The following is a 13,902-nucleotide window of genomic DNA, read 5'->3' on the forward strand; positions in this document are numbered from 1 at the left end:
TATGCAAATCAGCTCTGACCCTGTCCCTCATGGGAACAGTCCAGTCTGAACTACCAAGCCATGTCTTTCCCAGACCGGAATCAAGCATCCAAGGACCGGTTTCTGGCTATCAGCCTTCATCATCCTGGATAGCTTGACTCCAGTGGTGTGGAGAGCCTGGGACTCACGTCTGAGCATCCCCAGCCCACTCAGGGTGAAAATTGCAAAAACACAGTTGATGGACAGAATGTAGAACAATGTCATACATTCACCCCAGTACAAGGATCTGGACCTAAATCCATCGTTTCTTTGCACTCCACACCACCCTGGGTTAGACACTGGCTATATGCAAATCAGCTCTGACCCTGAGCCTCATGGGAACAGTCTAGCCTGAACTACCAAGCAATGTCTTTCCCAGACCGGAATCAAGCATCCAAGGACCGGTTTCTGGCTATCAGCCTTCATCATCCTGGATAGCTTGACTCCAGTGGTGTGGAGAGCCTGGGACTCACGTCAGAGCATCCCCAGCCCACTCAGGGTGAAAATTGCAAAAACACAGTTGATGGACAGAATGTAGAACAATGTCATACATTCACCCCAGTACAAGGATCTGGACCTAAATCCATCGTTTCTTTGCACTCCACACCACCCTGGGTTAGACACTGGCTATATGCAATTCAGCTCTGACCCTGAGCCTCATGGGAACAGTCTAGCCTGAACTACCAAGCAATGTCTTTCCCAGACCGGAATCAAGCATCCAAGGACCAGTTTCTGGCTATCAGCCTTCATTAGCCTGGATAGCTTGACTCCAGTGGTGTGGAGAGCCTGGGACTCACGTCTGAGCATCCATAGCCCACTCGGGGTGAAAATAATTGCAAAAAACACAGTTGATGGACAGAATGTAGAGCAATGTCATACATTCACCCTAGTACAAGGATCTGGGCCTAAATCCATCGTTTTTATGCACTCCACACCACCCTGGGTTAGACACTGGCTATATGCAAATCAGCTCTGACCCTGTGCCTCATGGGAACAGTCCAGTCTGAACTACCAAGCCATGTCTTTCCCAGACCGGAATCAAGCATCCAAGGACCGGTATCTGGCTATCAGCCTTCATCAGCCTGGATAGCTTGACTCCAGTGGTGTGGAGAACCTGGGACTCACGTCTGAGCATCCCCAGCCCACTCGGGGTGAAAATTGCAAAAAAGACAGTTGATGGACAGAATGTAGAACAATGTCATACATTCACCCCAGTACAAGGATCTGGGCCTAAATCCATCGTTTTTTTGCACTCCACACCACCCTGGGTTAGACACTGGCTATATGCAAATCAGCTCTGACCCTGTGCCTCATGGGAACAGTCCAGTCCGAACTACCAAGCCATGTCTTTCCCAGACCGGAATCAAGCATCCAAGGACCGGTTTCTGGCTATCAGCCTTCATCAGCCTGGATAGCTTGACTCCAGTGGTGTGGAGAGCCTGGGACTCACGTCTGAGCATCCCCAGCCCACTCGGGGTGAAAATTGCAAAAAACACAGTTGATGGACAGAATGTAGAACAATGTCATACATTCACCCCAGTACAAGGATCGGGGCCTAAATCCATTGTTTTTTTGCACTCCACACCACCCTGGGTTAGACACTGGCTATATGCAAATCAGCTCTGACCCTGTCCCTCATGGGAACAGTCCAGTCTGAACTACCAAGCCATGTCTTTCCCAGACCGGAATCAAGCATCCAAGGACCGGTTTCTGGCTATCAGCCTTCATCAGCCTGGATAGCTTGACTCCAGTGGTGTGGAGAGCCTGGGACTCACGTCTGAGCATCCCCAGCCCACTCGGGGTGAAAATTGCAAAAAACACAGTTGATGGACAGAATGTAGAACAATGTCATACATTCACCCCAGTACAAGGATCTGGGCCTAAATCCATCGTTTTTTTGCACTACACAACACCCTGGGTTAGACACTGGCTATATGCAAATCAGCTCTGACCCTGTGCCTCATGGGAACAGTCCAGTCCGAACTACCAACCCATGTCTTTCCCAGACCGGAATCAAGCATCCAGGGACCGGTTTCTGGCTATCAGCCTTCATCAGCCTGGATAGCTTGACTCCAGTGGTGTGAAGAGCCTGGGACCCACATCTGAGCATCCCCAGCCCACTCAGGGTGAAAATTGCAAAAAACACAGTTGATGGACAGAATGTAGAACAATGTCATACATTCACCCCAGTACAAGGATCGGGGCCTAAATCCATTGTTTTTTTGCACTCCACACCACCCTGGGTTAGACACTGGCTATATGCAAATCAGCTCTGACCCTGTCCCTCATGGGAACAGTCCAGTCTGAACTACCAAGCCATGTCTTTCCCAGACCGGAATCAAGCATCCAAGGACCGGTTTCTGGCTATCAGCCTTCATCATCCTGGATAGCTTGACTCCAGTGGTGTGGAGAGCCTGGGACTCACGTCTGAGCATCCCCAGCCCACTCAGGGTGAAAATTGCAAAAACACAGTTGATGGACAGAATGTAGAACAATGTCATACATTCACCCCAGTACAAGGATCTGGACCTAAATCCATCGTTTCTTTGCACTCCACACCACCCTGGGTTAGACACTGGCTATATGCAAATCAGCTCTGACCCTGAGCCTCATGGGAACAGTCTAGCCTGAACTACCAAGCAATGTCTTTCCCAGACCGGAATCAAGCATCCAAGGACCAGTTTCTGGCTATCAGCCTTCATTAGCCTGGATAGCTTGACTCCAGTGGTGTGGAGAACCTGGGACTCACGTCTGAGCATCCCCAGCCCACTCGGGGTTAAAATTGCAAAAAAGACAGTTGATGGACAGAATGTAGAACAATGTCATACATTCACCCCAGTACAAGGATCTGGGCCTAAATCCATCGTTTTTTTGCACTCCACACCACCCTGGGTTAGACACTGGCTATATGCAAATCAGCTCTGACCCTGTGCCTCATGGGAACAGTCCAGTCCGAACTACCAAGCCATGTCTTTCCCAGACCGGAATCAAGCATCCAAGGACCGGTTTCTGGCTATCAGCCTTCATCAGCCTGGATAGCTTGACTCCAGTGGTGTGGAGAGCCTGGGACTCACGTCTGAGCATCCCCAGCCCACTCGGGGTGAAAATTGCAAAAAACACAGTTGATGGACAGAATGTAGAACAATGTCATACATTCACCCCAGTACAAGGATCTGGGCCTAAATCCATCGTTTTTTTGCACTACACAACACCCTGGGTTAGACACTGGCTATATGCAAATCAGCTCTGACCCTGTGCCTCATGGGAACAGTCCAGTCCGAACTACCAAGCCATGTCTTTCCCAGACCGGAATCAAGCATCCAAGGACCGGTTTCTGGCTATCAGCCTTCATCATCCTGGATAGCTTAACTCCAGTGGTGTGGAGAGCCTGGGACTCACGTCAGAGCATCCCCAGCCCACTCAGGGTGAAAATTGCAAAAACACAGTTGATGGACAGAATGTAGAACAATGTCATACATTCACCCCAGTACAAGGATCTGGACCTAAATCCATCGTTTCTTTGCACTCCACACCACCCTGGGTTAGACACTGGCTATATGCAAATCAGCTCTAACCCTGAGCCTCATGGGAACAGTCTAGCCTGAACTACCAAGCAATGTCTTTCCCAGACCGGAATCAAGCATCCAAGGACCAGTTTCTGGCTATCAGCCTTCATTAGCCTGGATAGCTTGACTCCAGTGGTGTGGAGAGCCTGGGACTCACGTCTGAGCATCCATAGCCCACTCGGGGTGAAAATAATTGCAAAAAACACAGTTGATGGACAGAATGTAGAGCAATGTCATACATTCACCCTAGTACAAGGATCTGGGCCTAAATCCATCGTTTTTATGCACTCCACACCACCCTGGGTTAGACACTGGCTATATGCAAATCAGCTCTGACCCTGTGCCTCATGGGAACAGTCCAGTCTGAACTACCAAGCCATGTCTTTCCCAGACCGGAATCAAGCATCCAAGGACCGGTATCTGGCTATCAGCCTTCATCAGCCTGGATAGCTTGACTCCAGTGGTGTGGAGAACCTGGGACTCACGTCTGAGCATCCCCAGCCCACTCGGGGTGAAAATTGCAAAAAAGACAGTTGATGGACAGAATGTAGAACAATGTCATACATTCACCCCAGTACAAGGATCTGGGCCTAAATCCATCGTTTTTTTGCACTCCACACCACCCTGGGTTAGACACTGGCTATATGCAAATCAGCTCTGACCCTGTGCCTCATGGGAACAGTCCAGTCCGAACTACCAAGCCATGTCTTTCCCAGACCGGAATCAAGCATCCAAGGACCGGTTTCTGGCTATCAGCCTTCATCAGCCTGGATAGCTTGACTCCAGTGGTGTGGAGAGCCTGGGACTCACGTCTGAGCATCCCCAGCCCACTCGGGGTGAAAATTGCAAAAAACACAGTTGATGGACAGAATGTAGAACAATGTCATACATTCACCCCAGTACAAGGATCTGGGCCTAAATCCATCGTTTTTTTGCACTACACAACACCCTGGGTTAGACACTGGCTATATGCAAATCAGCTCTGACCCTGTGCCTCATGGGAACAGTCCAGTCCGAACTACCAACCCATGTCTTTCCCAGACCGGAATCAAGCATCCAAGGACCGGTTTCTGGCTATCAGCCTTCATCAGCCTGGATAGCTTGACTCCAGTGGTGTGAAGAGCCTGGGACCCACATCTGAGCATCCCCAGCCCACTCGGGGTGAAAATTGCAAAAAACACAGTTGATGGACAGAATGTAGAACAATATCATACATTCACCCCAGTACAAGGATCTGGGCCTAAATCCATCGTTTTTTTGCACTCCACACCACCCTGGGTTAGACACTGGCTATATGCAAATCAGCTCTGACCCTGTGCCTCATGGGAACAGTCCAGTCCGAACTACCAAGCCATGTCTTTCCCAGACCGGAATCAAGCATCCAAGGACCAGTTTCTGGCTATCAGCCTTCATCAGCCTGAATAGCTTGACTCCAGTGGTGTGGAGAGCCTGGGACTCACGTCTGAGCATCCATAGCCCACTCGGGGTGAAAATTGCAAAAAACACAGTTGATGGACAGCATGTAGAACAATGTCATACATTCACCCCAGTACAAGGATCTGGGTCTAAATCCATCGTTTTTTTGCACTCCACACCACCCTGGGTTAGACACTGGCTATATGCAAATCAGCTCTGACCCTGTGAATCATGGGAACAGTCCAGTCCGAACTACCAAGCCATGTCTTTCCCAGACCGGAATCAAGCATCCAAGGACCCGTTTCTGGCTATCAGCCTTCATCAGCCTGGATAGCTTGACTCCAGTGGTGTGGAGAGCCTGGGACTCACGTCTGAGCATCCCCAGCCCACTCGGGGTGAAAATTGCAAAAAACACAGTTGATGGACAGAATGTAGAACAATGTCATACATTCACCCCAGTACAAGGATCTGGGCCTAAATCCATCGTTTTTTTGCACTCCAAACCACCCTCGGTTAGACACTGGCTATATGCAAATCAGCTCTGACCCTGTGCCTCAGGGGAACAGTCTAGTCCGAACTACCAAGCCATGTCTTTCCCAGACCGGAATCAAGCATCCAAGGACCAGTTTCTGGCTATCAGCCTTCATCAGCCTGGATAGCTTGACTCCAGTGGTGTGGAGAGCCTGGGACTCACGTCTGAGCATCCATAGCCCACTCGGATGAAAATTGCAAAAAACACAGTTGATGGACAGAATGTAGAACAATGTCATACATTCACCCCAGTACAAGGATCTGGGCCTAAATCCATCTTTTTTTGCACTCCACACCACCCTGGGTTAGACACTGGCTATATGCAAATCAGCTCTGACCCTGTGCCTCATGGGAACAGTCCAGTCTGAACTACCAAGCCATGTCTTTCCCAGACCGGAATCAAGCATTCAAGGACCCGTTTCTGGCTATCAGCCTTCATCAGCCTGGATAGCTTGACTCCAGTGGTGTGGAGAGCCTGGGACTCACGTCTGAGCATCCCTAGCCCACTCGGGGTGACAATTGCAAAAAACACAGTTGATGGACAGAATGTAGAACAATGTCATACATTCACCCCAGTACAAGGATCTGGGCCTAAATCCATCGTTTTTTTGCACTACACAATACCCTAGGTTAGACACTGGCTATATGCAAATCAGCTCTGACCCTGTGCCTCATGGGAACAGTCCAGTCCGAACTACCAAGCCATGTCTTTCCCAGACCGGAATCAAGCATCCAAGGACCAGTTTCTGGCTATCAGCCTTCATCAGCCTGGATAGCTTGACTCCAGTGGTGTGGAGAGCCTGGGACTCACGTCTGAGCATCCCCAGCCCACTCGGGGTGAAAATTGCAAAAAACACAGTTGATGGACAGAATGTAGAACAATGTCATACATTCACGCCAGTACAAGGATCTGGGCCTAAATCCATCGTTTTTTTGCACTCCACACCACCCTGGGTTAGACAATGGCTATATGGAAATCAGCTCTGACCCTGTGCCTCATGGGAACAGTCCAGTCCGAACTACCAAGCCATGTCTTTCCCAGACCGGAATCAAGCATCCAAGGACCGGTTTCTGGCGATCAGCCTTCATCAGCCTGGATAGCTTGACGCCAGTGGTGTGGAGAGCCTGGGACTCACGTCTGAGCAACCCCAGCCCACTCGGGGTGAAAATTGCAAAAAACACAGTTGATGGACAGCATGTAGAACAATGTCATACATTCACCCCAGTACAAGGATCTGGGTCTAAATCCATCGTTTTTTTGCACTCCAAACCACCCTCGGTTAGACACTGGCTATATGCAAATCAGCTCTGACCCTGTGCCTCAGGGGAACAGTCTAGTCCGAACTACCAAGCCATGTCTTTCCCAGACCGGAATCAAGCATCCAAGGACCAGTTTCTGGCTATCAGCCTTCATCAGCCTGGATAGCTTGACTCCAGTGGTGTGGAGAGCCTGGGACTCACGTCTGAGCATCCATAGCCCACTAGGATGAAAATTGCAAAAAACACAGTTGATGGACAGAATGTAGAACAATGTCATACATTCACCCCAGTACAAGGATCCGGGCCTAAATCCATCGTTTTATTGCACTCCACACCACCCTGGGTTAGACACTGGCTATATGCAAATCAGCTCTGACCCTGTGCCTCTTGGGAACAGTCCAGTCCGAACTACCAAGCCATGTCTTTCCCAGACCTGAATCAAGCATCCAAGGACCGGTTTCTGGCTATCAGCCTTCATCAGCCTGGATAGCTTGACTCCAGTGGTGTGGAGAGCCTGGGACTCACATCTGAGCATCCCCAGCCCATTCGGGGTGACAATTGCAAAAAACACAGTTGATGGACAGAATGTAGAACAATGTCATACATTCACCCCAGTACAAGGATCTGGGCCTAAATCCATAGTTTTTTGCACTCCACACCACCCTGGGTTAGACACTGGCTATATGCAAATCAGCTCTGACCCTGTGCCTCATGGGAACAGTCCAGTCCGGCCTACCAAGCCATGTCTTTCCCAGACCGGAATCAAGCATCCAAGGACAAGTTTCTGGCTATCAGCCTTCATCAGCCTGGATAGCTTGACTCCAGTGGTGTGGAGAGCCTGGGACTCACGTCTGAGCATCCCAAGTCCACTCGGGGTGAAAATTGCAAAAAACACAGTTGATGGACAGAATGTAGAACAATGTCATACATTCACCCCAGTACAAGGATCTGGGCCTAAATCCGTCGTTTTTTTGCACTCCACACCACCCTGGGTTAGACACTGGCTATATGCAAATCAGCTCTGACCCTGTGCCTCTTGGGAACAGTCCAGTCTGAACTACCAAGCCATGTCTTTCCCAGACCGGAATCAAGCATCCAAGGACCCGTTTCTGGCTATCAGCCTTCATCAACCTGGATAGCTTGACTCCAGTGGTGTGGAGAGCCTGGGACTCACGTCTGAGCATCCCTAGCCCACTCGGGGTGACAATTGCAAAAAACACAGTTGATGGACAGAATGTAGAACAATGTCATACATTCATCCCAGTCCAAGGATCTGGGCCTAAATCCATCGTTTTTTTGCACTCCACTCCACCCTGGGTTAGACACAGGCTATATGCAAATCAGCTCTGACCCTGTGCCTCATGGGAACAGTCCAGTCCGAACTACCAAGCCATGTCTTTCCCAGACCGGAATCAAGCATCCAAGGACCGGTTTCTGGCTATCAGCCTTCATCAGCCTGGATAGCTTGACTCCAGTGGTGTGGAGAGCCTGGGACTCACGTCTGAGCATCCCCAGCCCACTCGGGGTGAAAATTGCAAAAAACACAGTTGATGGATAGAATGTAGAACAATGTCATACATTCACCCCAGTACAAGGATCTGGGCCTAAATCCATCGTTTTTTTGCACTCCACACCACCCTGGGTTAGACACTGGCTATATGCAAATCAGCTCTGACCCGGTGCCTCATGGGAACAGTCTAGTCCGAACTACCAAGCCATGTCTTTCCCAGACCGGAATCAAGCATCCAAGGACCAGTTTCTGGCTATCAGCCTTCATCAGTCTGGAAAGCTTGACTACAGTGGTGTGGAGAGCCTGGGACTCACGTCTGAGCATCCATAGCCCACTCGGATGAAAATTGCAAAAAACACAGTTGATGGACAGAATGTGGAACAATGTCATACATTCACCCCAGTACAAGGATCTGGGCCTAAATCCATCGTTTTTTTGCACTCCACACAACCCTGGGTTAGACACTGGTTATATGCAAATCAGCTCTGACCCTGTGCCTCATGGGAACAGTCCAGTCCGAACTACCAAGCCATGTCTTTCCCAGACCGGAATCAAGCATCCAAGGACCGGTTTCTGGCTATCAGCCTTCATCAGCCTGGATAGCTTGACTCCAGTGGTGTGGAGAGCCTGGGACTCACATCTGAGCATCCCCAGCCCATTCGGGGTGACAATTGCAAAAAACACAGTTGATGGACAGAATGTAGAACAATGTCATACATTCACCCCAGTACAAGGATCTGGGCCTAAATCCATCGTTTTTTTGCACTCCACACCACCCTGGGTTAGACACTGGCTATATGCAAATCAGCTCTGACCCTGTGCCTCATGGGAACAGTCCAGTCCGAATTACCAAGCCATGTCTTTCCCAGACCGGAATCAAGCATCCAAGGACCAGTTTCTGGCTATCAGCCTTCATCAGCCTAGATAGCTTGACTCCAGTGGTGTGGAGAGCCTGGGACTCACGTCTGAGCATCCATAGTCCACTCGGGGTGAAAATTGCAAAAAACACAGTTGATGGACAGAATGTAGAACAATGTCATACATTCACCCCAGTACAAGGATCTGGGCCTAAATCCATCGTTTTTTTGCACTCCACACCACCCTGGGTTAAACACTGGCTATATGCAAATCAGCTCTGACCCTGTGCCTCATGGGAACAGTCCAGTCAGAACTACCAAGCCATTTCTTTCCCAGACCGGATTCAAGCATCCAAGGACCGGTTTCTGGCTATCAGCCTTCATCAGCCTGGATAGCTTGACTCCAGTGGTGTGGAGAGCCTGGGACTCACGTCTGAGCATCCCCAGCCCACTCGGGGTGAAAATTTCAAAAAACACAGTTGATGGACAGAATGTAGAACAATGTCATACATTCACCCCAGTACAAGGAGCTGGGCCTAAATCCATTGTTTTTTTGCACTCCACACCACCCTGGGTTAGACAATGGCTACATGCAAATCAGCTCTGACCCTGTGCCTCATGGGAACAGTCCAGTCCGAACTACCAAGCCATGTCTTTCCCAGACCGGAATCAAGCATCCAAGGACCAGTTTCTGGCTATCAGCCTTCATCAGCCTGGATAGCTTGACTCCAGTGGTGTGGAGAGCCTGAGACTCACATTTGAGCATCCATAGCCCACTCGGGGTGAAAATTGCAAAAAACACAGTTGATGGACAGAATGTAGAACAATGTCATACATTCACCCCAGTACAAGGATCGGGGCCTAAATCCATCATTTTTTTGCACTCCACACCACCCTGGGTTAGACACTGGCTATATGCAAATCAGCTCTGACCCTGTGCCTCATGGGAACAGTCCAGTGTGAACTACCAAGCCAGGTCTTTCCCAGACCAAAATCAAGCATCCAAGGACCGGTTTCTGGCTATCAGCCTTCATCAGCCTGGATAGCTTGACTCCAGTGGTGTGGAGAGCCTGGGACTCACATCTGAGCATCCCCAGCCCACTCGGGTGAAAATTGCAAAAAACACAGTTGATGGACAGAATGTAGAACAATGTCATACATTTACCCCAGTACAAGGATCTGGGCCTAAATCCATCGTGTTTTTGCACTGCACACCACACTGGGTTAGACACTGGCTATATGCAAATCAGCTCTGACCCTGTGCCTCATGGGAACAGTCCAGTCCGAACTACCAAGCCATGTCTTTCCCAGACCTGAATCAAGCATCCAAGGACCGGTTTCTGGCTATAAGCCTTCATCAGCCTGGATAGCTTGACTCCAGTGGTGTGGAGAGTCTGGGACTCACGTCTGAGCATCCCCAGCCCACTCGGGGTGAAAATTGCAAAAAACACAGTAGATGGACAGAATGTAGAACAATGTCATACATTCACCCCAGTACAAGGATCTGGGCCTAAATCCATCGTTTTTTTGCACTCCACACCACCCTGGGTTAGACACTGGCTATATGCAAATCAGCTCTGACCCTGTGCCTCATGGGAACAGTCCAGTCTGAACTACTAAGCCATGTCTTTCCCAGACCGGAATCAAGCATCCAAGGACCAGTTTCTGGCTATCAGCCTTCATCAGCCTGGATAGCTTGACTCCAGTGGTGTGGAGAGTCTGGGACTCACGTCTGAGCATCCATAGCCCACTCAGGGTGAAAATTGCAAAAAACACAGTTGATGGACAGAATGTAGAACAATGTCATACATTCACCCCAGTACAAGGATCTGGGCCTAAATCCATCGCTTTTTTTGCACTCAACACCACCCTGGGTTAGACACTGGCTATATGCAAATCAGCTCTGACCCTGTGCCTCATGGGAACAGTCCAGTCCGAACTACCAAGCCATGTCTTTCTTAGACCGGAATCAAGCATCCAAGGACCGGTTTCTGGCTATCAGCCTTCATCAGCCTGGATAGCTTGACTCGAGTGGTGTGGAGAGCCTGGGACTCACATCTGAGCATCCCCAGCCCACTTGGGGTGAAAATTGCAAAAAACACAGTTGATGGACAGAATGTAGAACAATGTCATACATTCACCCCAGTACAATGATCTGGGCCTAAATCCATCGTTTTTTTGCACTCCACCCCACCCTGGGTTAGACACTGGCTATATGCAAATCAGCTCTGACCCTTTGCCTCATGGGAACAGTCCAGTCTGAACTACCAAGCCATGTCTTTCCCAGACCGGAATCAAGCATCCAAGGACCGGTTTCTGGCTATCAGCCTTCATCAGCCTGGATAGCTTGACTCCAGTGGTGTGGAGAGCCTGGGACTCACGTCTGAGCATCCCCAGCCCACTCGGGGTGAAAATTGCAAAAAACACAGTTGATGGACAGAATGTAGAACAATGTCATACATTCACCCAAGTACAAGGATCTGGGCCTAAATCCATCGTTTTTTTGCACTCCACACCACCCTGGGTTAGACACTGGCTATATGCAAATCTGCTCTGACCCTGTGCCTCAGGGGAACAGTCTAGTCCGAACTACCAAGCCATGTCTTTCCCAGACCGGAATCAAGCATCCAAGGACCAGTTTCTGGCTATCAGCCTTCATCAGCCTGGATAGCTTGACTCCAGTGGTGTGGAGAGCCTGGGACTCACGTCTGAGCATCCATAGCCCACTCGGGGTGAAAATTGCAAAAAACACAGTTGATGGACAGAATGTAGAACAATGTCATACATTCACCCCAGTACAAGGATCTGGGCCTAATCCATCGTTTTTTTGCACTCCACACCACCCTGGGTTAGACACTGGCTATATGCAAATCAGTTCTGACCCTGTGCCTCATGGGAACAGTCCAGTCCGAACAACCAAGCCATGTCTTTCCCAGACCGGAATCAAGCATCCAAGGACCGGTTTCTGGCTATCAGCTTTCATCAGCCTGGATAGCTTGACTCCAGTGGTGTGGAGAGCCTGGGACTCACGTCTGAGCATCCATAGCCCACTCGGGGTGAAAATTGCAAAAAACACAGTTGATGGACAGAATGTAGAACAATGTCATACATTCACGCCAGTACAAGGATCTGGGCCTAAATCCATCGTTTTTTTGCACTCCACACCACCCTGGGTTAGACAATGGCTATATGGAAATCAGCTCTGACCCTGTGCCTCATGGGAACAGTTCAGTCCAAACTACTAAGCCATGTCTTTCCCAGACCGGAATCAAGCATCCAAGGACCGGTTTCTGGTGATCAACCTTCATCAGCCTGGATAGCTTGACGCCAGTGGTGTGGAGAGCCTGGGACTCACGTCTGAGCAACCCCAGCCCACTCGGGGTGAAAATTGCAAAAAACACAGTTGATGGACAGCATGTAGAACAATGTCATACATTCACCCCAGTACAAGGATCTGTGTCTAAATCCATCGGTTTTTTGCACTCCACACCACCCTGGGTTAGACACTGGCTATATGCAAATCAGCTCTGACCCTGTGAATCATGGGAACAGTCCAGTCCGAACTACCAAGCCATGTCTTTCCCAGACCGGAATCAAGCATCCAAGGACCCGTTTCTGGCTATCAGCCTTCATCAGCCTGGATAGCTTGCCTCCAGTGGTGTGGAGAGCCTGGGACTCACGTCTGAGCATCCCTAGCCCACTCGGTGTGAAAATTGCAAAAAACACAGTTGATGGACAGAATGTAGAACAATGTCATACATTCACCCCAGTACAAGGATCTGGGCCTAAATCCATCGTTTTTTTGCACTCCACACCACCCTGAGTTAGACACTGGCTATATGCAAATCAGCTCTGACCCTGTGCCTCATGGGAACAGTCCAGTCCGAACTACCAAGCCATGTCTTTCCCAGACCGGAATCAAGCATCCAAGGACCGGTTTCTGGCTATCAGCCTTCATCAGCCTGGATAGCTTGACTCCAGTGGTGTGGAGAGCCTGGGACTCACGTCTGAGCATCCCCAGCCCACTCGGGGTGAAAATTGCAAAAAACACAGTTGATGGACAGAATGTAGAACAATGTCATACATTCACCCCAGTACAAGGATCTGGGCCTAAATCCATCGTTTTTTTGCACTCCACACCACCCTGGGTTAGACACTGGCTATATGCAAATCAGCTCTGACCCTGTGCCTCATGGGAACAGTCTAGTCCGAACTACCAAGCCATGTCTTTTCCAGACCGGAATCAAGCATCCAAGGACCAGTTTCTGGCTATCAGCCTTCATCAGCCTGGATAGCTTGACTCCAGTGGTGTGGAGAGCCTGGGACTCACGTCTGAGCATCCATAGCCCACTCGGATGAAAATTGCAAAAAACACAGTTGATGGACAGAATGTAGAAAAATGTCATACATTCACCCCAGTACAAGGATCTGGGCCTAAATCCATCGTTTTTTTGCACTCCACACCACCCTGGGTTAGACACTGGCTATATGCAAATCAGCTTTGACCCTGTGCCTCATGGGAACAGTCCAGTCCGAACTACCAAGCCATGTCTTTCCCAGACCGGAATCAAGCATCCAAGGACGGGTTTCTGGCTATCAGCCTTCATCAGCCTGGATAGTTTGACTCCAGTGGTGTGGAGAGCCTGGGACTCACATCTGAGCATCCCCAGTCCATTCGGGGTGACAATTGCAAAAAACACAGTTGATGGACAGAATGTAGAACAATGTCATACATTCACCCCAG

This window comes from Lissotriton helveticus, chromosome 2_2 (genome assembly GCF_964261635.1).
Source record: "Lissotriton helveticus chromosome 2_2, aLisHel1.1, whole genome shotgun sequence".
NCBI classification, from domain to species: Eukaryota; Metazoa; Chordata; class Amphibia; order Caudata; family Salamandridae; genus Lissotriton; species Lissotriton helveticus.